This window comes from Oncorhynchus keta, unplaced genomic scaffold (assembly GCF_023373465.1).
Source record: "Oncorhynchus keta strain PuntledgeMale-10-30-2019 unplaced genomic scaffold, Oket_V2 Un_contig_1204_pilon_pilon, whole genome shotgun sequence".
Lineage (NCBI taxonomy): Eukaryota > Metazoa > Chordata > Actinopteri > Salmoniformes > Salmonidae > Oncorhynchus > Oncorhynchus keta.
This window is the reverse complement of record NW_026277744.1, coordinates 436,042-461,834: the sequence shown is the minus strand read 5'-3', so window position 1 is coordinate 461,834 and position 25,793 is coordinate 436,042. Positions and strand designations below refer to the sequence as shown.

At 47.3% G+C, this 25,793-nt stretch overlaps 1 protein-coding gene across 6 annotated transcripts in view; it reads left to right on the top strand.

Moving 5' to 3' along the window:
• The window catches only part of add3a (adducin 3 (gamma) a), a 196,149-nt gene that overhangs the window by 20,694 nt on the left and 149,662 nt on the right, over window positions 1-25,793 (top strand). For all 6 annotated transcript variants that reach the window (XM_052500860.1, XM_052500859.1, XM_052500863.1 and 3 more), the window contains exon 2: window positions 9,159-9,213. The gene's annotated coding sequence lies outside the window, so the exon portion shown is untranslated. The remainder of the gene's footprint in view (window positions 1-9,158; window positions 9,214-25,793) is intronic.

Sequence of the window (25,793 nt, the reverse complement as noted above, 5' to 3'; positions counted from 1 at the left end):
ATGGGAGTTTTTCAAAATTGGATTTGTTTTCGAATTCTTTGTGGATCTGTGTAATCTGAGGGAAATATGTCTCTCTAATATGGTCATACATTGGGTAGGAGGTTAGGAAGTGCAGCTCAGTTTCCACTTGATTTTGTGGGCAGTGAGCACATAGCCTGTCTTCTCTTGAGAGCCATGTCTGCCTACGGCGGCCTTTCTCAATAGCAAGGCTATGCTCACTGAGTCTGTACATAGTCAAAGCTTTCCTTAATTTTGGGTCAGTCACAGTGGTCAGGTATTCTGTTTCACCCCTGGTAGTTTGGTGGATGGGACTACCAGCTCTCTGTAACCTAGAGGGCAACCAGTGGGTCCGTCTCCTCTATACCAGGTTTCTTGCAGGATGACAATGTCTGTATTACCGATTTCTTTGGTGAAGTCCAGGTTTCTGCTCTTTAGGACAAAGGCAGATGACCTCAGGCCTTGGATATTCCAGGATAATATAGTGAAGGCTTTTTGTTCCATAGAGTGTCCAATGTTGTTGGTTGTGGTTTGGCCTCAGGCCAGTAAGTGTGAGCAGAGCCTGCTGAGCATCTGGTACATGCCATTGGCTTGGGCGAGTGTGAGAGTGGGGGTTGGGACTGTTTGCCCGCTCACTACCTGGGCGTATGTGTGGCTTCCATGTTGACGCCCTCTTTGCGGGGGTGGATTGCATGGGGTGGGCAGGAGTGGCATAGGTCTGATCTGAGGGGGCCTAAATGGGGTGTGGGCATGGTTGACGTGGGGGGTGTTGATTGGTTGGGGTGGGGGTGTGGATGTGTCTGGGTGTACTGTGGTCTGGATGTAATTCCTCTTGGCGTGGGTCCTCTATGTGTAGGTCCAGGGGGGTCCTGCAGATCTGGGAGGGTGTCTCGCTGGTCTGGGTGGGGTGTCTATTGATCTGTTGCTCCTGTGTGAAGTGTTGGGATACGTTTGAGAGCGATGTCCTTTAGAGTCCTGGCAAAGGTGGGCACTGCTGCCTTGTAGAGATGGACCTGGTCATAGAGGCTGTTCAAGTCCAGGGGTGGAGTGGTGGGCCAGGAAAACATTTGGTTTTGAGGCACAGTCACGGGAAATACTTGCGTTTACCCGCTGTATTGTGGCAGGGTGGAAGTCTTTTCGTGGTAGCAGGGTGGAGATAACCACTTGTGCGTTGGGGAAAGTAGAAGAAGCCTTTTCAATCACTCCTTTCAGTGCTGTGGCCACCCTTTCCTGCTGTGCTCTCAGGTCGTTTGTGCCTGTGTGTATTATTATGTGGCTAGGTGAGCCTAGTTTGGCCTCAGACAGAAGGTCTAGGGCGCGTTGGGTGTTTGGACACCAGAGTTTAGACACACTATGTTTGGGAAAAAGTTTTTTTTCTTCTATATATTTCCCATTTGAGTCCATAAGTAGTACAATCTGTGTCTTGTGTTTGTCCTCAGTGGGTGTGAGGGGGTTGTCAGAAGGGCTATCAGGGTGGCTGACAGGGGGGGTGCTCAGAGGGGGTGAGAGCCGCTGGGCTTGTGGTTCTTCATTTGTCTGTTCTGCTGTGATGTCGACTCTATGGTCAGGGTCTGGTGTGGACTGTTCTGCTGTGGTGTCGAGACTTTTGTCAGGTGCTGAGGTGGGCTGTTCTGCTGGATTCTCTGTGGGGGTGGCCACCTCTCTAGTGGGTTGTTCTCTGTCACACGCCGTCCCCCTCAACCTCTCCTCCGTCCCCCTCACCCTCTCCTCCATCCCCCTCACCCTCTCCTCCATCCCCCTCAACCTCTCCTCCACCAGCAGTCTGATCCTCTCCTCTAATGCTCTGTTCTTCTCCTGATTCTGCTCTTTCTCCTGTTGAAGTTGTCTCACCACAGTCCAGAGTGCAGATATATCTCTGTCCACCTCCAGCTCTCCGGGTCTGGTTAAGGGGGTGTTGTTGTGCTGGACTGTTGTCTGGGTCTGTGCTGACTGAAGTGTAATCACCTGCTGTTCCAGCTCCACCTGTCTTACCTCCAGCTGGGTGAATTTGTCCTTCATTTCAATGAGGGAGTGGTAGTCTGTGCTGGGAGGTTGACTCTCCACTGGGGGATGCTCGTCTGTGGTGTTACATAATGAAGAGGTCTGGTTTGACCCGCTCAGGGTGGGGGTATCTTTATCAAGGGAGAGCTTCTCCTGTTGGGCTAATTCTTTGATTAGGTGAAAGTCCAGCTGAAACTGTTTGGGGTTACTCTGTACCATTACTGTTCCGGACTTACAGATATTTGTATTACTTTACTCACAGTCCTCGTTATCAAGTATTCTGAGTTTTCTCTCTCTGTCTCTCTCTGTCTCTCTCTGTCTCTCTCTGTCTCTCTCTGTCTCTCTCTGTCTCTCTCTCTCTCTGTCTCTCTCTGTCTCTCTCTGTCTCTCTCTGTCTCTCTGTCTCTCTCTGTCTCTCTCTGTCTCTCTCTGTCTCTCTCTGTCTCTCTCTGTCTCTCTCTGTCTGTCTCTCTGTGTCTCTCTGTGTCTCTCTGTGTCTCTGTGTCTCTCTGCCTCTCTGCCTCTCTGTCTCTCTCTGTCTCTCTCTGTCTCTCTCTGTCTCTCTCTTTCTGTCTCTCTCTTTCTGTCTCTCTCTTTCTGTCTCTCTCTTTCTGTCTCTCTCTTTCTGTCTCTCTCTCTTTCTGTCTCTCTCTCTCTCTTTCTGTCTCTCTCTCTCTCTTTCTGTCTCTCTCTCTCTTTCTGTCTCTCTCTCTCTCTCTTTCTGTCTCTCTCTTCTTTCTGTCTCTCTCTCTCTCTCTTTCTGTTCTCTCTCTCTCTTTCTGTCTCTCTCTCTCTCTCTGTCTCTCTCTCTCTCTCTTTCTGTCTCTCTCTGTCTCTTTCTGTCTCTCTCTGTCTCTGAACTCTCTCTCTCTGTCTCTGTCTCTCTTTTCTGTCTCTGTCTCTCTCTATGTCTCTGTCTCTCAACGGACAGCTTTTTCTGTGTCTCTGTCTATGTCTGACTGTCTCTCTCTGTCTCTGTCTCTCTCTCTCTTTCTGTCTCTCTCTCTCTTTCTGTCTCTCTTCTCTTTCTGTCTCTCTCTCTCTTTCTGTCTCTCTCTCTCTTTCTGTCTCTCTCTCTCTTTCTGTCTCTCTCTCTCTTTCTGTCTCTCTCTCTCTTTCTGTCTCTCTCTCTCTTCTGTCTCTCTCTTTCTGTCTCTCTCTCTCTTTCTGTCTCGCTCTCTCGCTCGCTCTTTCTGTCTCGCTCTCTCTCTCGCTCTTTCTGTCTCGCTCTCTCTCTCTCGCATTTCTGTCTCGCTCTGCGCTAACTGTCTCGACTCTCTCTCTCTCTGCTCTTTCTGTCTCGCTCTCTCTCTTTCTCGCTCTTTCTGTCTCGGTCTGTCTCGTCTCTCTCTTTCTGTCTCGCTCTTTCTGTCTCGCTCTCTCGCTCTTTCTGTCTCGCTCTCTCGCTCTTTCTGTCTCTCTCTCTCGCTCTTTCTGTCTCTCTCTCTCGCTCTTTCTGTCTCTCTCTCTCGCTCTTTCTGTCTCTCTCTCTCGCTCTTTCTGTCTCTCTCTCTCGCTCTTTCTGTCTCTCTCTCTCGCTCTTTCTGTCTCTCTCTCTCGCTCTTTCTGTCTCTCTCTCTCGCTCTTTCTGTCTCTCTCTCTCGCTCTTTCTGTCTCTCTCTCTCGCTCTTTCTGTCTCTCTCTCTCGCTCTTTCTGTCTCTCTCTCTCGCTCTTTCTGTCTCTCTCTCGCTCTTTCTGTCTCTCTCTCTCGAAACTGTCTCTCTCTCGGTCTCTCTCTCGCTCTTTCTGTCTCTCTCTCGCTCTTTGTCTCTCTCTCGCTCTTTGTCTCTCTCTCGCTCTTTCTGTCTCTCTCTCGCTCTTTCTGTCTCTCTCTCGCTCTTTCTGTCTCTCTCTCGCTCTTTCTGTCTCTCTCTCGCTCTTTCTGTCTGTCTCTCTCGCTCTTTCTGTCTCTCTCTCGCTCTTTCTGTCTGTCTGTCTCGTTCTTTCTGTCTGTCTGTCTCGTTCTGTCTGTCTCGTTCTGTCTGTCTCGTTCTGTCTGTCTCGTTCTGTCTGTCTCGTTCTGTCTGTCTCGTTCTGTCTGTCTCGTTCTTTCTCGCTCTCTCTCTTTCTCGCTCTCTCTCTTTCTCGCTCTCTCTCTTTCTCGCTCTCTCTCTTTCTCTCTCCCGGTGAATAGTCTTCTTTAACAATCTGATCTGATTCATGAATTGTCATATAATATATTGGATGATGGTGTTAATGACATTATGTAATGACAAAGAGAACTGTATTCATTCACAAAGGCAAGTCTCTTCCCTGAACCAATGCTGGTCTTTTTCCCCCACCAACGGTGTCATTAGAGAGAATCTACCATTGGTGGGGAGAAAAGCTTGGTGCCAGCACCTCTCTGAGCCCGGCTGACAAAATCACACTAATGATCGCATGTTATTGCGTAACTGTGACGATGCAAAAAATGAAGCGGGTCATGTCCTCATTGGGTTTTTTAATTAAAAAGTGTGTGTGTGTGTGTGAGTGCTTGTGTCACAACCTGATGTTCTGTCCTGTGATCTCGAAGCTGCTCATCGGGAAGACCTTTGTTTTGGGTTGTGAAACTGGGCCGTAGGATCATTAAACATTTAGCCTGCTCAACACAACTTGATGGGCTTATATAAGTGTGCTGGTTCCTCATGTTCACTCCCTGGGCAAGGCTGGCACCTAGCACTAAGGAAACACCGCTAAGCCTACTTCCCAGGACTTTCCAAAGAGCTGGGACCAATTCTCTTATGTTTAGCCATTGTGCAATATTACAATGTGTTTTGTTTAGGGGTGAAACGGTTCACAAAACTCACGGTTCGGTACGATACGGTACAGTGGTGTCACGGTTCGGTACGATACGGTACAGTGGTGTCACGGCTCGGTACGATACGGTACAGTGGTGTCACGGCTCGATACGGTACAGTGGTGTCACGGTTCGGTACGATACGGTACAGTGGTGTCACGGCTCGGTTGGTACAGTGGTGTCACGGTACGGTAGTGGTGTCACGGCTCTGTACGATACGGTACAGTGGTGTCACGGCTCGGTACGGTACGGGTCAGTGGTGTCTCGGTGTCACGATACGGTACAGTGGTGTCACGGCTCGGTACGATACGGTACAGTGGTGTCACGGCTCGGTACGATACGGTACAGTGGTGGCTCGGTACGATACGGTACAGTGGTGGCTCGGTACGATACGGTACAGTGGTGTCACGGCTCGGTACGATACGGTACAGTGGTGTCACGGCTCGGTACGATACGGTACATCGACAAAATAAATGCCTGAGAAATATGTGATTTTGTATTTAGATTTCCCATTATAATAGTAACATGGGTAGCTTGAATTCTCAGGAGGATATGGGGAAAAAAACAGCAGTGGCTGCCTTGTAACATGAAATAAAATAATAATTTAAAACAGAACTTCAACAAGTGTGTAGTCCAGAAGCATATATCAACATTAAGTCACATAGCAGTTGAACAAAATAGGACCACTTGAGACTGGTTACTTGAAAAAAATATTTGAATTTTTTTCAGATTTTCACGTTTTCTTTAAGATGAGTCTATCCACATTATCTGCAGTGAGCACAGATCGGCTTGCTGTGACAATGCCAGCCTCTGTGGAGAATACCCTCTCGCTAGGGACAGAGGTCCCAGACACAGCCAGCCTCTGTGGAGAATACCCTCTCGCTAGGGACAGAGGTCCCAGACACAGCCAGCCTCTGTGGAGAATACCCTCTCGCTAGGGACAGAGGTCCCAGACACAGCCAGCCTCTGTGGAGAATACCCTCTCGCTAGGGACAGAGGTCCCAGACACAGCCATCCTCTGTGGAGAATACCCTCTCGCTAGGGACAGAGGTCCCAGACACAGCCATCCTCTGTGGAGAATACCCTCTCGCTAGGGACAGAGGTCCCAGACACAGCCATCCTCTGTGGAGAATACCCTCTCGCTAGGGACAGAGGTCCCAGACACAGCCAGCCTCTGTGGAGAATACCCTCTCGCTAGGGACAGAGGTCCCAGACACAGCCAGCCTCTGTGGAGAATACCCTCTCGCTAGGGACAGAGGTCCCAGACACAGCCAGCCTCTGTGGAGAATACCCTCTCGCTAGGGACAGAGGTCCCAGACACAGCCAGCCTCTGTGGAGAATACCCTCTCGCTAGGGACAGAGGTCCCAGACACAGCCAGCCTCTGTGGAGAATACCCTCTCGCTAGGGACAGAGGTCCCAGCTCTGTTCCCGCTGGAATGAAATAACTAATGAGCGGAGCTGCATACAGCTACGAGACTAAACTTCTTTTTTTTTTAATTTTAAAGACAACTTTATTACTGTGGATATTTTTCCACTTTAATTTATATGCCATTGGTTTATGCAATAATATATATTTTTTTACAATTACATATCTTCCTAGCTATAATATATGATTAATGTATTGTTCGGTTCGCAGTGCGTTACTGAATCGTGGACCGAACGATTAAATACGAATCCACGTACCGTTTCACCCCTAGTTTTGATGCTTTCGCCATCGAATCTGTAGTTCGAATAGATGCTCATTGTTCAAGTAGAGCTACGACAACACTCTACGACTACGCTCTATGACTACTAATGACAACCCTTATGCTAGTATGTGTATGAGTCTCTATTTCCCTTAGCAACAATCCTCTAACCATGACATTGATTCTCTACTAATGATAGGTTGTACTCTACTCTGGTGTTGACACAGCTGGTGTTTGTTCAGAGGACAGAGATGGCTATCACGGGCAGGTCAAGCTATCCCTGCCACCGCCCTGTGTGTGTGTGTGTGTGTGTGTGTGTGTGTGTGTGTAGGGGCGTGTGTTATTTAAATACTTGTTGTTTTCTGTATATTTGAGTATATCCAAATACACAGCCCAAAACATGTAGTTTTACTTCAGTATTTTAATGGTTGTTTGTAAAAACAAAAAAATAAATTGTATTTGAAAGTATTTCCATATACCTAGGATAAATGCATGGGAGTGTATTTGAGTCAATATATTTGAGTATTTTTAAATACTTTCCAAGTGTATACAAACACATTCCAATATTCAACTATTTGTTTTTTCCAAAGAAAGTTATCTGTATAGTTATTTTTAAAATGTATTAAAAAATAACTGAAATACCTGAAATAATATTTGAATTGGTCTGGTAGGGGCACCTGGTTCCACACCCTGTACACTGGGCCATTGGCCACCAGCTATAGTGGAAATCACTACCTGCTGAGTGCTATGATGAAGAACATGTTAAAACACAGACACACACATGCGCTCACACTCCCCATAGCTCTGAGGCTCTGACATCGTTGACCCAGGGGTGTCCATGGGGTCTAGCTGCACTTGGTTCCCCATCAGAGTTCATAACGTGCAGACAGAGAGCATGAGAAGAGAGGGGACACTCCTGACCCTAAGAACTTGGGAAGTGAAAAGATGTTTACACTTTGACAGCATTCCTCTACAACTCCCCTTCCAATCACTGCTGTATGAGAGGTTACACACCCTGTACACTGGGCCCCTGGCCACCAGCTAAATGAGAGGTTACACACCCTGTACATTGGGCCCCTGACCACCAGCTAAATGAGAGGTTACACACCCTGTACACTGGGCCCCTGGCCACCAGCTAAATGAGAGGTTACACACCCTGTACACTGGGCCCCTGGCCACCAGCTAAATGAGAGGTTACACACCCTGTACACTGGCCCCTGGCCACCAGCTAAATGAGAGGTTACACACCCTGTACACTGGGCCCCTGGCCACCAGCTAAATGAGAGGTTACACACCCTGTACACTGGCCCCTGGCCACCAGCTAAATGAGAGGTTACACACCCTGTACACTGGGCCCCTGGCCACCAGCTAAATGAGAGGTTACACACCCTGTACACTGGGCCCCTGGCCACCAGCTAAATGAGAGGTTACACACCCTGTACACTGAGAGGTTACACACCCTGTACACTGGGCCCCTGGCCACCAGCTAAATGAGAGGTTACACACCCTGTACACTGGGCCCCTGACCACCAGCTAAATGAGAGGTTACACACCCTGTACACTGGGCCCCTGGCCACCAGCTAAATGAGAGGTTACACACCCTGTACACTGGCCCCTGGCCACCAGCTAAATGAGAGGTTACACACCCTGTACACTGGGCCCCTGACCACCAGCTAAATGAGAGGTTACACACCCTGTACACTGGGCCCCTGACCATCAGCTAAATGAGGTTACACACCCTGTACACTGGGCCCCTGACCACCAGCTAAATGAGAGGTTACACACCCTGTACACTGGGCCCCTGACCACCAGCTAAATGAGAGGTTACACACCCTGTACACTGGGCCCCTGACCACCAGCTAAATGAGAGGTTACACACACTGGGCCCCTGACCACCAGCTAAATGAGAGGTTACACACACTGGGCCCCTGACCACCAGCTAAATGAGAGGTTACACACACTGGGCCCCTGACCACCAGCTAAATGAGAGGTTACACACACTGGGCCCCTGACCACCAGCTAAATGAGAGGTTACACACACTGGGCCCCTGACCACCAGCTAAATGAGAGGTTACACACACTGGGCCCCTGACCACCAGCTAAATGAGAGGTTACACACACTGGGCCCCTGACCACCAGCTAAATGAGAGGTTGTGCTGTGAAATAGAATGGGATTATTGTGTCTGTTTTGTTTGCTTTATACCCGTCCTTTATGATGATGTAGGACGTTGCTGTTTGAGTCAACGATGTGTATGTGAAGGATGTCGTTACGATGACTTTGATGTGTAATGACTGCATTCCAAGCCTCTTTTAAAAGATCAGAAGGCTAGGTGGCTGTTTTACAAGAGGCCCACCTTTTCATTTAATATTTTCATATCTAACCTGTGTTTTTACCTGAGGCCTCTGCATGAGTCCCAAATGCACCCTATGCACTTCTTTTGACCAGGGCCTATAGTGGTCTGTGTGTCACTTTGGACTCATTCTATCTATGCAGACCAGGCCTCAGAAGCATGTATTGTAATAGCAGAGTTGTGTTTTAAACCAAATAGATACGTCTCTCTGTGTCTAATTATTAAGAAGTCTGCTGTTTTTAAAGTGCTTTGCTCCAGACACGTTAAAAAAGCTTTCAGGTTGATGAGATTGTTAAGTCAGTAAGACAGAAGATGAATAAGTCTGTCTGTTTTGTGTTTTCTCCAGGTGAGGAAACGGTGTTAACGATTTGACCGGACGAGGAAGTCATCTCTCCAGAGAGGTGAGATATATATTTATTTACATGCATAAACGTCACTCTTCCCGTGACTTATTGTGTCGCAGCACCAGTGGGTTGTATCAACAACCCCAGTTCATGTATCACATTCAGTGTAGACTTGTTACGTGTTTTAATGAAAAGACATGGCTGTTGTCTCAAGTGCGTCATGTGCAGTAGGCTCAGCATTGTTCTGCATGGACATCTTTCTCCACCGTGCGTCATGTGCAGTAGGCTCAGCATTGTTCTGCATGGACATCTTTCTCCACCGTGCGTCATGTGCAGTAGGCTCAGCATTGTTCTGCATGGACATCTTTCTCCACCGTGCGTCATGTGCAGTAGGCTCAGCATTGTTCTGCATGGACATCTTTCTCCACCGTGCGTCATGTGCAGTAGGCTCAGCATTGTTCTGCATGGACATCTTTCTCCACCGTGCGTCATGTGCAGTAGGCTCAGCATTGTTCTGCATGGACATCTTTCTCCACCGTGCGTCATGTGCAGTAGGCTCAGCATTGTTCTCCATCTTTCTCCACCGTGCGTCATGTGCAGTAGGCTCAGCATTGTTCTGCATGGACATCTTTCTCCACCGTGCGTCATGTGCAGTAGGCTCAGCATTGTGGACATCTTTCTGCATGGCAGTAGGCTCATTGTTCTGCATGGACATCTTTCTCCACCGTGCGTCATGTGCAGTAGGCTCAGCATTGTTCTGCATGGACATCTTTCTCCACCGTGCGTCATGTGCAGTAGGCTCAGCATTGTTCTGCATGGACATCTTTCTCCACCGTGTGCGTAGGCATGTGCAGTAGGCTCAGCATTGTTCTGCATGGACATCTTTCTCCACCGTGCGTCATGTGCAGTAGGCTCAGCATGTGCAGGACATCTTTCTCCAGGCTGTGCAGTAGGCTCATTGTTCTGCATGGACATCTTTCTCCACCGTGCGTCATGTGCAGTAGGCTCAGCATTGTTCTGCATGGACATCTTTCTCCACCGTGCGTCATGTGCAGTAGGCTCAGCATTGTTCTGCATGGACATCTTTCTCCACCGTGCGTCATGTGCAGTAGGCTCAGCATTGTTCTGCATGGACATCTTTCTCCACCGTGCGTCATGTGCAGTAGGCTCAGCATTGTTCTGCATGGACATCTTTCTCCACCGTGCGTCATGTGCAGTGTGCATTGTATGGACATCTTTCTCCAGCGTCATGTGCAGTTCTGCATGGACATCTTTCTCCACCGTGCTCAGCATTGTTCTGCATGGACATCTTTCTCCATGTGCAGTAGGCTCAGCATTGTTCTGCATGGACATCTTTCTCCACCGTGCGTCATGTGCAGTAGGCTCAGCATGATTCTGCATGGACATCTTTCTCCACCGTGCGTCATGTGCAGTAGGCTCAGCATTGTTCTGCATGGACATCTTTCTCCACCGTGCGTCATGTGCAGTAGGCTCAGCATGATTCTGCATGGACATCTTTCTCCACCGTTCATGTGCAGTAGGCTCAGCATCTGCATGGACATCTTTCTCCACCGTGCGTCATGTGCAGTAGGCTCAGCATGATTCTGCATGGACATCTTTCTCCACCGTGCGTCATGTGCAGTAGGCTCAGCATTGTTCTGCATGGACATCTTTCTCCACCGTGCGTCATGTGCAGTAGGCTCAGCATGATTCTGCATGGACATCTTTCTCCACCGTGCGTCATGTGCAGTAGGCTCAGCATGATTCTGCATGGACATCTTTCTCCACCGTGCGTCATGTGCAGTAGGCTCAGCATGATTCTGCATGGACATCTTTCTCCACCGTGCGTCATGTGCAGTAGGCTCAGCATGATTCTGCATGGACATCTTTCTCCACCGTGCGTCATGTGCAGTAGGCTCAGCATGATTCTGCATGGACATCTTTCTCCACCGTGCGTCATGTGCAGTAGGCTCAGCATGATTCTGCATGGACATCTTTCTCCACCGTGCCACAGACACAGTTCTCAAACATAAACAGACACTCTGGGTTGCCACTTTCTTATTTTGGAAATGCTGAACGAACAAATGATATGGCTTTGATTTGTCTGTTGGTGGTCACTCTGTGCCTGTCTGGCGAGACGTTTTACTGTGGTTACACACACACACACACACACACACACCAAGATGTTTTACTGCTTTTGGAAGTTGTCCTACATGGGAAATAGTGACTGGTTTTGTCTCCCTAAAATGTTCAGTTTCCAGTCTGTCTCTCTCCTCTTCCTCCCTTGTTCCTCTCCTCCCCCTGTCTGTGGTTGAAGAGGGCCTGACCATGCCTCTCCTATGTCATCTGATTTGTTTAACATTTCTTCATCTCCTCATCATTTTTCGCCGGCTCAGTCTGGTCTAGACGTTTTCCTTGACGTACCGACCTGTCGTGTTGTTTATGGTCCTAACAGCACCACCCCTCTTCAGAGGACATCAGCAAGCAGTCAGCATTGTTTTCCCCCTGGCCTGGGTCTGGCCTGGGCATATAGTGTCTGCCTGGGTCTGGCCTGGGCATATAGTGTCTGCCTGGGACTTGGCAACCTGCCAGAGTAGGAACTGAATGAACAAAGATGCTCTAAACCGACTAGACCGGAGGAGGAGGAGGAGGAGGAGGGGGAGGAGGGGGGGGTTTTATGAACTTTGTCAAGGTTGCTATCTGAGCTATCTCCGTTTTCACTGTAGTTTTATCTTTGAATCAACCAGTCTTTAACCTTTAACTAGGCAAGTCAATTGCTTTCTTATGGAATGAGACGGCTTGCATGTAGAGCTTTCACCATTTTAATTGTCCGTGGACGTAGTCTGTCTGCGTGGTGCGTCGTCTGTCTGCGTGGTGCGTCGTCTGTCTGCGTGGTGCGTCGTCTGTCTGCGTGGTGCGTCGTCTGTCTGCGCGGTGCGTCGTCTGTCTGCGCGGTGCGTCGTCTGTCTGCGCGGTGCGTCGTCTGTCTGCGCGGTGCGTCGTCTGTCTGCGCGGTGCGTCGTCTGTCTGCGCGGTGCGTCGTCTGTCTGCGCGGTGCGTCGTCTGTCTGCGCGGTGCGTCGTCTGTCTGCGCGGTGCGTCGTCTGTCTGCGCGGTGCGTCGTCCGTATTTAGGATTTGCAGTTAAGTGAGGCTGCTAATCTCTCTGGCTAAGCTCCTTATACTGCATTTATACATTACACCACAATGGAAAGTGGATTTGAGTTTGTCGCTTTAAGCTAGTTAATCATTTCATAGTGCTTTTTCTGTCTGCTATCTTGCCTCAATAGCAATATCTGAAGAGACAAAAGTCTGAAAATGACGAATTCTTATTTGTGGGCTGGTCCTGTTTTCGTGTTAAAATACTTGTGTGATGATGCAAGTTAACAATGGTGTTGGAGTGAAATAGAGAATTGAGGCCAAATGTCTTTCTCTCCCCCTCCTCTCTATGCGTTTCCATGTAGTTAATTTATTCCATTCCTCCAAGGCAGTCTGATGTGACTAATGTCTAGGCCAGGGGTACACACACACACACACACACAGACACAGACACAGACACAGACACAGAGAGACAGAGGACCAGGCATTCCAAGGGGTTGTGAGGGCGTCAGCCCAGAGAGGTACACCCATTACCCCTGAAAGGAGGACCAGAGGAGGGAAAAAAGGAGAGACAGAATAGAGAGAAAAAGCTGCATGACTCGTAAACCTTTAACAGGACCGGATGGATGGATGGGTGGATGTGAAGGGTTCAGTACCAACCATGCAAGGTCCAGTTGTTCTTCTCTCTCTCTCCCTCTGTCATTCACCCTGGTAAGAGCTATGCTAGCTCTACTAGACCAGTGTGTAGGACAGTAAAGAGACCTTGCTAGCTCCCTGGGCCACCGTTTAAACCTACACACACATATCACATGTTTGTTTTACTATCCTTGTGGGGACCAAAACATTTATTCCCATTCAAAATCATATTCTCCAGAACCCTAAACTTAGCCTAAAATGGCCTTTTTTCTTGTGGGGCCCAACAAATTTCCACACTTGTCTGAACTTTCCTTGTTTTATTATCCTTGTGAGAACTTATTGTCCCCACAAAGATAGTAATACCAAAAACACACACGCACAGAGCTCCCTGGGCTGCCATTTAAACCTCTTCTCCTCCCCAGACCCACGTGAAACACTCAGCCGTAAGTCTAACACGCTCCACACTGACTCCACACTCCACTTCCTGATCAGCAGGACTTCTCGCAGTAACGATGTCATGCACCTTGTTATTATGATGTAATCGTTACGACCACTCCATCTGGTCATGTTTAAAGACCGCTCAGTGGTTACCCATGTGAGTCCCCGGATTTAAAGCAAATCCCAAGTATATCAGTCTCTCACAATGTACAGTAAGATGTACAGCGCCTTCAGAAAGTATTCAAATCCCTGAACTTATTCCATATTTTGTTATGTTACAGCCTGAATTCAAAATGTATACAATTGAGCTTTTCTCACCCATCTACACACAATACTCCATAATGACAAAGGGAAAATATGTTTTTGCAAATGTATTGAAAATGAAATTTAGAAATATATCTAATTTGCATAAGTATTCACACCCATGAGTCAATACTTTTTAGAATCATCTTTGGCAGCGATTACAGCTGAGAGTCTTTCTGGGTAAGTCTAAGAGCTTTCCACTCCTGGATTGTGCAATATTTGCCCATTTATTCTTTTCAAAATTCTTCAAACTCTGTCAACTTGGTTGTTGATCATTGCTAGACAACTATTTTCAGGTCTTGCCATAGATTTTCAAGTAGATTTAAGTCAAAACGTAACATTCACTGTCTTCTTGGTGGACAGCAGTGAACCAGATTTTCCTCTAGGATTTTGCATATGCTTAGCTCCATTCAGTTTCTTTTTTATCCTGAAAAACTCCCCAGTCCTTAACGATTACAAGAATACCCATAACATGATGCAGCCACCACTATGCTTGAAAATATGGTGAGTGGTACTCAGTAATGTGTTGTATTGGATTTCCTCCAATGTAACACTTTGGATTCAAGACAAAAAGTTAATTGCTTTGCCACATTTTTTGCAGTATTACTTTAGCGCCTTGTTGCAAACATGATGCATGTTTTGTAATATTCTGTACAGGCTTTCTTCTTTTCACTCTGTCAATTAGGTTAGTATTGTAGAGTAACTACAATGTGGTTGATCCATCCCCAGTTTTCTCCTATCACAGACATTAAAGTCACCATTGCCCTCATGGTGAAATCCCTGAGCAGTTTTCTTCCTCTCCGGCAACTGAGTTAGAAAGAACGTCTGTATCTATGTAGTGACTCTGCTCTTTTAAAAAAGAAAAGTTTATTGTCTACCAATAGGTGCCTTTCTTTGGTGTTTGTGGTCAAATATTTGTTTAAAGTTCATTGCTCCCGACTGAGGGACCTGTATGTGTGGGGTACAGGGATGAGGTAGTCATTAAACATCATGTTCAACACTGTTATTGCACACAGAGTGAGTCCGTGCAACTTATTCTGCAATTTGTTTTAAAACATTTTACTCCTGAACTTATTTAGGCTTTGCCATAACAAAGGGGTTGAATCGAGACATTTCAGCTTTTTCATTTTGTCATTGATTTATAACAGTTTTGATCAACACAATTCCACTTTGACATTAAGTTTTTTTTTTTTAGGCCAGAGACAAATAAATCTTAATTTAATCCATTTTAAATGAAGTCAAAGGATGTGAATACTTTGAAGGCATGTGGTGTTGGTAGTTGGTAGTGCTGCTGTGGTGTTGGTAGTTGGTAGTGCTGCTGTGGTGTTGGTAGTTGGTAGTGCTGCTGTGGTGTTGGTAGTGCTGCTGTAGCTTGGCATCATCTACTCCTCTGCTCTAATCATCTGGCTTTGGTGTTGGTAGTGTCTCTGTCTCTGGCAAACGCTCTCTGTCTACTGGCTCTCTGTCTCTAATCTCTGCTCTGTCTCTCGCTCTGTCTTCGCTCTGTCTCTCTCTGTCTCTCGCTCTGTCTCTCGCTCTGTCTCTCGCTCTGTCTCTCTCTCTGTCTCTCGCTCTGTCTCTCGCTCTGTCTCTCGCTCTGTCTCTCGCTCTGTCTCTCGCTCTGTCTCTCGCTCTGTCTCTCGCTCTGTCTCTGGAGCAAACTAATGGACAGATGCAAGCAGCCTGGATCCTCTCTACCGGTGTCAATTCCTCTAAAGGACAGATATGCAGTCTGGCTCTCTGCCCACACAACCTCTCTCCACTGATAGAACGTCTCCCTCACATGTGTCTTGGTTGGAGTTGAATTTAAGAGCCTGGTTAAAAATCTGTACGTCCAGGAGGTTTTCATTTGTAGAAAATGTAAAAAGCATGTGGAGGGAGATTCTAGATGTGGCTTGGCCAAAGTGACTGTGTGTCTGTGTGTGAGTGAGACAGAGAGTTGTAGAAACCCAGTGGACGGGTGGTAGTCCATATGGATCTTGAGGCTTAGCAGAAGTGACTGGTTGAAATTGTGGTGATTTGAAAGGTATGTAAGTGATATCAGGTTTTTGAAAGTGAGTGTTGGGGAGGGGGGTTGTTGTATGTTAGGGCGTCTGCAGATTGCCATTCTCTCACTCTCTCTATCTCTATCTCTAGTAGTCACCTCAGAGCCATAGAATGCTGAAAAACTAACTCTACTGTGTTATCTGCTAAACACTGGCCTGAGAGCTGACAGGCTGGGCTACACACACACACACACACACACACACGGGGCCGGGGGGAAACGGCACTGGGCCGCTCCAGATTAATCAGTAGGGGTGTTTCCCTGACACATACCAGCTGTGCTGGTCTCCATGGGGACACACAGTGACTCATCGCTATTGGACCAGACTCACCGGACCGTGGCTGTGGATTGGCTGTGTGTGGCTGTATTGATTGGCAGTGTGTTTACAGCAGGGTATGATTTGTTTGTAGTGGTTTCAATGGAGGAAAGTTTAAGGAAGTTTTTTGTTGCAGTGTATTGATGATGTTGAAGTGGCCATGACGTGGCTGTCAGTGACTTTTCAAGGTTATTTAGTACATCTAGTGTGTGTGTGTGTGTGTGTGTGTGTGTGTGTGTGTGTGTGCATCATTTTGGGAGGGAGATGGGTGCGGTCAGTGTGTTGTGTTTTCAGTTTTGGCCCGCCAGCTCTGTTCTGTCTCCTATCATGCTTCTATCACACTGTATCTCCTGGGGCCTCTCTACAGCTGGCTGATGTGAGATCTCAGTCAACCAGACTAGTGTTAGCAGTCAACCCTGAGACACACACGGACGCACACACACGCAACAATGTATGCATACTCTGTCTCTCTCTTCACACACACATCCCCTCCAGCTCTGGCTGGTACTCTGTGTGGTCTTTGTAGCGCCGAGCCGAGTGACCACAAACGACAGCATTGTCCTCAGGGAGGCTGAGAAACTTGGAGCGCAAACTCTCTCCTCAAGCAGTGTCAGGCCAGTCCACTGCTCCATTCAACTCAATGGGCTGTTTCAGCAAGAACTCCTCAAGGAGAGCGAGGAGAGACATGATTGGAGAAGAGGAGGAAGAGAGTTGAAGAGGAGATCATGTAGGAGGGAGTTGAATAAGAGGAGAGGAGGAAGATGGGAGGAGAGAGAGCGTTGAAATATAATGAAGGGTAGAGGTGAGGGGTCAGGAAAGGTCAACTGCTACAGGCAGAATAGAATGAGAAGGAATGCTAGACTAGGTGATATAAGGTTGTTGTATGGTAGAATATTACTACAGGAATGTCATATTTTATAGTCCGTGTACAGGACATTGACTAAAGATGGGTATTAACTTTCTATTACACGGTAGTAAATTCATGTGTAGGATAGGGATAGGAGAGGGAGTTTTGGGTGCGTTCATGTTGAGTAAGTACATCTATTAGCTAATCATCCCAGGCTAAGATATGATCTACTGTCACTTACTGATGGAGAGGAGGAGTAGAGAAGCTCCTCTGGGTTTTACAACTGGGAGGAGTGGAGAAGCTCCTCTGGGTTTTACAAGTGGGAGGAGTGGAGACGCTCCTCTGGGTTTTACAAGTGGGAGGAGTGGAGAAGCTCCTCTGGGTTTTACAACTGGGGAGGGAGAAGCTGGGTTTTACAAGAGGGAGGAGTCCCTCTGGGTTTTACAAGTGGGAGGAGTGGAGAAGCTCCTCTGGGTTTTACAAGTGGGAGGAGTGGAGAAGCTCCTCTGGGTTTTACAAGTGGGAGGAGTGGAGAAGCTCCTCTGGGTTTTACAAGTGGGAGGAGTGGAGAAGCTCCTCTGGGTTTTACAAGTGGGAGGAGTGGAGAAGCTCCTCTGGGTTTTACAAGTGGGAGGAGTGGAGAAGCTCCTCTGGGTTTTACAAGTGGGAGGAGTGGAGAAGAGTTGAGGGGTAAAGGTTTTAAAGGTCCACAAGTGACAGGTAGGTAGCGGTTAAGAGCGTTGGGCCAATAACCGAAAGGTCGCTCGTTCTAATCTCTGAGCCGACTTGGTGAAAAATCTGCCCACGAGCCCTTGAGCAAGGCACTTAACCCTAATTGCTCCTGTAAGTTGCGATAGAAAATTCTGTATTTACCTGGTTTATTTGATATTAATATTGATTCATATTTAACTAAGACATTTCTATCCTGCTAGTGTCTGTATTTTCATGGGCTCCACTCCAGTTCCCTGCAGCTAATCTGGGCGTATGGTCACCAGAGATGGCTTGAGCTGACAAAAGAGTTAAAGACTGCATTACATAGACAAGAATGTGTTTTACTAGAGATAGTTTAGGAGTAGAACAATCCCTCATTGTCTCTAAATCCTCCTTGCATATGAGAAACTAAGCCAGGGTGGGGTTAAGACCACAACCCACATGCAGATTTTTGTGCTTATTTTTGAACCATTATTTAACTAGGCAAGCCAGTTAAGAACAAATTCTTATTTACAATGACGGCCTACCGGGGAACAGTGTGGTAACTGCCTTGTTCAGGGGCAGAATGACACACATTTACCTTGTCAGCTCAGGGATTCAATCCAGCAACCTTTTGGTTACTGGCCCAACGCTCTAACCACGAGGCTCAGCAGTGTAGATGCGCCGCTATAGCCTTGGGTTCGATCCTGTGCCACAAACGGCCATGACCAGGAGCCCCATAGGACGGTGCACAATTGGCCCAGCGCCATCTGGGGTAGGGGAGGGTTTGGCCAGTGGGTTTTCCTTGGCTCATCGTGCTCTAACGACTCTCATTGACTGGGCTGGGCACCTGCAAGCTGACTCCGGTCGTCAGTCGAACTGTGTTTTTTCCGACATATTGGTGCGGCTGACATCCGGGTTAAGAGAGCAGTGTGATAAGAACTAGACAGCCAGGCGGGTCATGTTTCAGGACTCAACCTTCTCCTCTCCAAAGCCCATTGAGTAGTAGAGATGAGCCAACGGACCAAATTCAGGGAGAAAAAGGGTTTAAAAAGTAAGGTTGTGGCCATACCACCCTTAATGTGCCTGTTCAGGGTCGGGCCTGGTTAGTACTGGGACGGGAGACCGTCTGGGAATACCAACTGCAGTAAGCAGAAAAGACAAGACTGAAAGTTACGGGATAGTTTCATGTAAAGGCCTTAGTAATTGTATATTAATTTTTTAAACACAGTAATATATTGAACAATATACTGTGCCAAATACTCAGGTATGTCCCATCTGCAAACTGTACAATGGTTGGTTTAGAGGAAACGTGTTGTTATTAACTGACTAATTTTATTTGCTAACAGGTATCATAGCAATCTATGTACCAGTCACCGATAGGACCACAGCAAACAATCACACACTTATTATTATTATTATTAATAGCAAATCGTAACAAGATTTTAAATTCTTCCATCATTGTGTTTTTACATTGAATGTACTCAGATGTGCAAACTAAATAATTCCAAATGTCATGGAAAAATGTAAAAAACACTATCCAATATCCTCATAAAATCTGGCAGTCTGTGTGGAAATATGTTGCAACAGTGTGTTGTTGAAGTCAGAGAATGTGAGTATATAACTAATGGAGTTTGGGAGTCTGGTGGTCCGTGTGCCTGGATCCCTCAGTGTTTGTATCCTAAACAGCACTCTATTCAATACATAATGCCTATGAGCCCTGGTCAAAAGTAGTGCACTATATAGGGGATATGGTGCCATTTAGGATGCTGTGTCTCCAATAGAGGCTTTGCCATTAATCCACATGGGCCATCTCAACACGATCTCTCACTGCTGGATCATAACTGAGATGTTATTAGATGCTTTCAATGTGTCAGTGTGAAAATTAAGACGGTATTTTCTATGTCAGCAGCTTGATGTGGTAGTCTGTTTTCTCTATGCTGATGATGGCTAGTGACCTATGTGTTTTTAATAATACACTGCTCAAAAAAATAAAGGGAACACTTAAACAACACAATGTAACTCCAAGTCAATCACACTTCTGTGAAATCAAACTGTCCACTTTGGAAGCAACACTGATTGACAATAAATTTCACATGCTGTTGTGCAAATGGAATAGACAACAGGTGGAAATTATAGGCAATTAGCAACACACCCCCAATAAAGGAGTGCTTCTGCAGGTGGGGACCACAGACCACTTCTCAGTTCCTATGCTTCCTGGTTGATGTTTTGGTCACTTTTGAATGCTGGTGATTGCTTTCACTCTAGTGGTAGCATGAGACGGAGTCTACAACCCACACAAGTGGCTCAGGTAGTTCAGCTCATCCAGGATGGCACATCAATGCGAGCTGTGGCAAGAAGGTTTGCTGTGTCTGTCAGCGTAGTGTCCAGAGCATGGAGGCGCTACCAGGAGACAGGCCAGTACATCAGGAGCTGTGGAGGAGGCCGTAGGAGGGCAACAACCCAGCAACAGGACCGCTACCTCCACCTTTGTGCAAGGAGGAGCAGGAGGAGCACTGCCAGAGCCCTGCAGAATGACCTCCAGCAGGCCACAAATGTGCATGTGTCTGCTCAAACAGAAACAGACTCCATGAGGGTGGTATGAGGGCCCGACGTCCACAGGTGGGGGTTGTGCTTACAGCCCAATACCGTGCAGGATGTTTGGCATTTGCCAGAGAACACCAAGATTGGCAAATTCGCCACTGGTGCCTTGTGCTCTTCACAGATGAAAGCAGGTTCACACTGAGCACATGTGACAGAGTCTGGAGACGCCGTGGAAAAAGTTCTGCTGCCTGCAAAATCCTCCAGCATGACCGGTTTGGCGGTGGGTCAGTCATGGTGTGGGGTGGCATTTCTTTGGGGGGGCCGCACAGCCCTCCATGTGACTGCCATTAGGTACCGAGATGAGATCCTCAGACCCCTTGTGAGACCATATGCTCCTAATGCAAGACAATGCTAGACCTCATATGGCTGGAGTATGTCAGCAGTTCCTGCAAGAGGAAGGCATTGATGCTATGGACTGGCCCACCCGTTCCCCAGACCTGAATCCAATTGAGCACATCTGGGACATCATGTCTCGCTCCATCCACCAACGCCACATTGCACCACAGACTGTCCAGGAATTGGCGGATGCTTTAGTCCAGGTCTGGGAGGAGATCCCTCAGGAGACCATCCGCCACCTCATCAGGAGCATGCCCAGGCGTTGTAGGGAGGTCATACAGGCACGTGGAGGCCACACACACTACTGAGCCTCATTTTGACTTTTGACTGTTTTAAGGACATTACATCAAAGTTGGATCAGCCTGTAGTGTGGTTTTCCACTTTAATTTTGAGTGTGCCTCCAAATCCAGACCTCCATGGGTTGATACATTTGATTTCCATTGATAATTTTTGTGTGATTTTGTTGTCAGCACATTCAACTATGTAAAGAAAAAAGTATTTAATAAGAATATTTCATTCATTCAGATCTAGGATGTGTTATTTTAGTGTTCCCTTTATTTTTTTGAGCAGTGTATATAATATATTGTAGTTTGCCTGTGGCCGATCAAATGTTTTTTTTAATTGTACGTTGTTTAGGTGTAATGGAACCAAATATCGACCATAACGAATTCAATTGAATGATCTATTCTGGTATTAATAAATTGAATGATCTCTATCAGATACATCCACATATTATGACCTCTCACACACACCAAGGTTGATTTGACTTGATTTGAAGGCAGAGTCCTGTCACTATAGTCACTGAGGATGCTGTATAGGAGTGCTTCTTGACTCGCTCGCCACAGACACATTCTCATTAGCAGTAAGATCCCATCCACCTCTGTCACACAGTATGACAGTCAAGGAACGTGCCAACGGTCACAGAAGTCCCCGACATCCATAACTAGGGTCAGGGATATCCCCTGGACACCCATAACTAGGGTCAGGGATATCCCCTGGACACCCATAACTAGGGTCAGGGATATCCCCTGGACACCCATAACTAGGGTCAGGGATAGCCCCTGGACACCCATAACTAGGGTCAGGGATAGCCCCTGGACACCCATAACTAGGGTCAGGGATAGCCCCTGGACACCCATAACTAGGGTCAGGGATAGCCCCTGGACACCCATAACTAGGGTCAGGGATAGCCCCTGGACACCCATAACTAGGGTCAGGGATAGCCCCTGGACACCCATAACTAGGGTCAGGGATAGCCCCTGGACACCCATAACTAGGGTCAGGGATAGCACCTGGACATGACTGGACCTCTGTTACACCAGACAGAAACAAAGAGAGAAGCATGAATGACTAATCTAGTCTAATGCCTGAAGTCCTTTTTTTGGGTCATTAAGTTCAGACCCTTTTCACATGACTGAGCCGAGCTGTACTCTGCTCACCTGGTTACACATCCACCATCGTTTCTTTAGCTGTGCTGGAAAGGATCATATGAAAATAAATGATCAGAGCCAGTGGAGGACAGTTCAGGTCAGCACAATAGTGTTTAAAGAAGAGCTCTGTTCCTGGAGAGAGACCCTCCTGTAGGTTTCCACTCCAACCCTGTTCCTGGAGAGATACCCTCCTGTAGGTTTCCACTCCAACCCTGTTCCTGGAGAGATACCCTCCTGTAGGTTTCCACTCCAACCCTGTTCCTGGAGAGACACCCTCCTGTAGGTTTCCACTCCAACCCTGTTCCTGGAGAGATACCCTCCTGTAGGTTTCCACTCCAACCCTGTTCCTGGAGAGACCCTCCTGTAGGTTTCCACTCCAACCCTGTTCCTGGAGAGATACCCTCCTGTAGGTTTCCACTCCAACCCTGTTCCTGGAGAGACCCTCCTGTAGGTTTCCACTCCAACCCTGTTCCTGGAGAGATACCCTCCTGTAGGTTTCCACTCCAACCCTGTTCCTGGAGAGATACCCTCCTGTAGGTTTCTACTCCAACCCTGTTCCTGGAGAGATACCCTCCTGTTGGTTTCCTCCAACCCTGTTCCTGGAGAGAGCCCTCCTGTAGGTTTCCACTCCAACCCTGTTCCTGGAGAGATACCCTCCTGTAGGTTTCCACTCCAACCCTGTTCCTGGAGAGATACCCTCCTGTAGGTTTCCACTCCAACCCTGTTCCTGGAGAGATACCCTCCTGTGGGTTGTTCCTGGATAGAGACCCTCCTGTAGGTTTCCACTCCAACCCTGTTCCTGGAGAGACACCCTCCTGTAGGTTTCCACTCCAACCCTGTTCCTGGAGAGAGACCCTCCTGTAGGTTTCCACTCCAACCCTGTTCCTGGAGAGATACCCTCCTGTAGGTTTTCACTACAACCCTGTTCCCGGAGAGATACCCTCCTGTAGGTTTCCACTCCAACCCTGTTCCCGGAGAGATACCCTCCTGTAGGTTTCCACTCCAACCCTGTTCCTGGAGAGAGACCCTCCTGTAGGTTTTCACTCCAACCCTGTTCCTGGAGAGAGACCCTCCTGTAGGTTTTCACTCCAACCCTGTTCCTGGAGAGCTACCCTCCTGTAGGTTTCCACTCCAACCCTGTTCCTGGAGAGACACCCTCCTGTTTTCCACTCCAACCCTGTTCCTGGAGAGACACCCTCCTGTAGGTTTCCACTCCAACCCTGTTCCTGGAGAGACACCCTCCTGTAGGTTTCCACTCCAACCCTGTTCCTGGATAGAGACCCTCCTGTAGGTTTCCACTCCAACCCTGTTCCTGGATAGAGACCCTCCTGTAGGTTTCCACTCCAACCCTGTTCCTGGATAGAGACCCTCCTGTAGGTTTTCACTCCAACCCTGTTCCCGGAGAGACACCCTCCTGTAAGGTTTTCACTACAACCCTGTTCCCGGAGAGATACGCTCCTGTTCCTGGAGGTTTGGACTACAACCCTGTTCCCGGAGAGATACCCTCCTGTAGGTTTCCACTCCAACCCTGTTCCCGGAGAGATACCCCCTCCTGTAGGTTTCCTCCTGTTCCTGGAGGTCCTGTCATCTCCCGTTTTCACTCCAACCCTGTTCCTGGAGAGACAACCATCCAGAACTGCAGCCCGTCTGGTTTCCCTCCTGTTCCCCTGGAAAGTTTAAAGTGGCTTTCCACTCCAACCCTGTTCCTGGAGAGCTACCCTCCTGTAGGTTTTCACTCCAACCCTGTTCCTAGGGAGAGACCCTCCTGTAGGTTTTCACTCCAACCCTGTTCCTAGGGAGAGACCCTCCTGTAGGTTTTCACTCCAACCCTGTTCCTGGAGAGCTACCCTCCTGTAGGTTTCTACTCCAACCCTGTTCCTGGAGAGATACCCTGGTGATACTGATGTCATCCCCCCAGCCTCCACAATGGATTAGTCTACTTACACAGGCGTGAATCAGACAGGTGTCTCATGTGCCATAGAGCATATATAGAACATATATATATTTGCGACTGCTTGACCCAAAAAATCTTGTTCGACCAACAGCCTGTCGACTAAATGTGGTCAGCCCTAAGATGCTTCAACAATACTCTGTGGTTGTTGGCTTGGAGTCACTTGTTCATCGTTTATAAGCTATGTGAGTACGCTTCCTCACTGAAACGGCTTGGAGTCACTTGTTCATCGTTTATAAGCTATGTGAGTACGCTTCCTCACTGAAACGGCTTGGAGTCACTTGTTCATCGTTTATAAGCTATGTGAGTACGCTTCCTCACTGAAACGGCTTGGAGTCACTTGTTCATCGTTTATAAGCTATGTGAGTACGCTTCCTCACTGAAACGGCTTGGAGTCACTTGTTCATCGTTTATAAGCTATGTGAGTACGCTTCCTCACTGAAACGGGAAGCATCCAGAGAGTCATATGCCGCTCCACATCCCCCTCTTAATCTATATCTCTTCTATATGGTTGGATCTACACTCTTAGAGAAAAGGATTCCAAAAGGGTTCTTCTGCTGTCCCCATAGGAGAACCCTTTTTGGTTCCAGATAAAACCCTTTTTGGTTCAATGTAGATCGGTTTTGGGTTCCATTTAGTACACTTTGTGGAAAGGGGTTCTACATGGAACCCAAAATGGATCTACTTTTTTTGTTTGTTTACTGATTGGACATAAGCGGTCCGAAAAAAACACTTAGGCGACCCGCCCAACACTTTTATATGCATAAAAACCCTGGACCTAGGGGTGAAGCGATACATCTCTGGACATGGATGGGAAATCTATAATGTTCTGTATAATGATGAAGAAATCATCATGTTGAACCGGGGATCTGCTGGAGGGAGTTCTGAACACAGTACTAGATGTCCATGGGAACTGTGTACAGTTGTGTGTTGAAGGAAATGGATATGATGCTAGATTTACTGTATGAATGGGTGGCGACTGACAATGTTGTTGCTATTAAAAGCAGTGCATTGTGTACATGTATTCACTGCTCAAACATTGAGGTTGAAACCCTTTTTTTTGTGTGTGTGTGTGTGTTAACATAACATCTTTATGTTCCTGACACACTATAATTCCTCATAGATGCTAATTACGTACAGTACAACCAGCGGGACAGTCTATACCAGAGAAGAAGAACTGGTTCTCTGTTCCTCCATGATGGTCATACATGAATCACTCCCTCAACATCCCTTTACCTTCTAACTGTATAGTCACACCCCTTGACTATTTCCACATTTAGTTGTGTCACAACCTGAATTTAAAATGGATTAAATTGAGATTGTTTTGTCACTGGCCTACACACAATACCCCATCATGTCAAAGTGGAATTATGTTTCTTGAAATTTGTTCTAACTAAAAAAAAAAATGAGGATCTGAAATGTCTTGAGTCAAGTATTCAACCCTTTTGTTATGACCTAAATAAGTTCAAGAGTAAAATGTGCTTAACAAGTCACATAAGTTGCATGGACTCACTCTGTGTGCAATAATAGTGTTCACCATTTTTTTAATGACTACCTCATCTCTGTGCCTCACACATAAAATCATCTGTATGGTCCCTCAGTCGAGCAGTCAATTTGAAACACCAATTCAAAAACAAAGTCCAGGGAGGATTTCCAATGCCTCGCGAGAAGGGCACCTAATGGTAGATGGGTACAAATGGAAAAAAGGAGACAGTGAATATCATGGAGCATGGTGAAGTTATTAATTCCACTTTGGATGGTGTATCACAACACCCAGTCACTACAAAGATACAGGCATTCTTTCTAACTCAGTTGCCGGAGAGGAAGGAAACCGCTCAGGGATTTCACCATGTGGCCAATGGTGACTTTAAAACAGTTAGAGTTGAATGATGTGATAGCAGAAAACTGAGGATGGATCAACAACACTGTAGTTACTCCACAATAC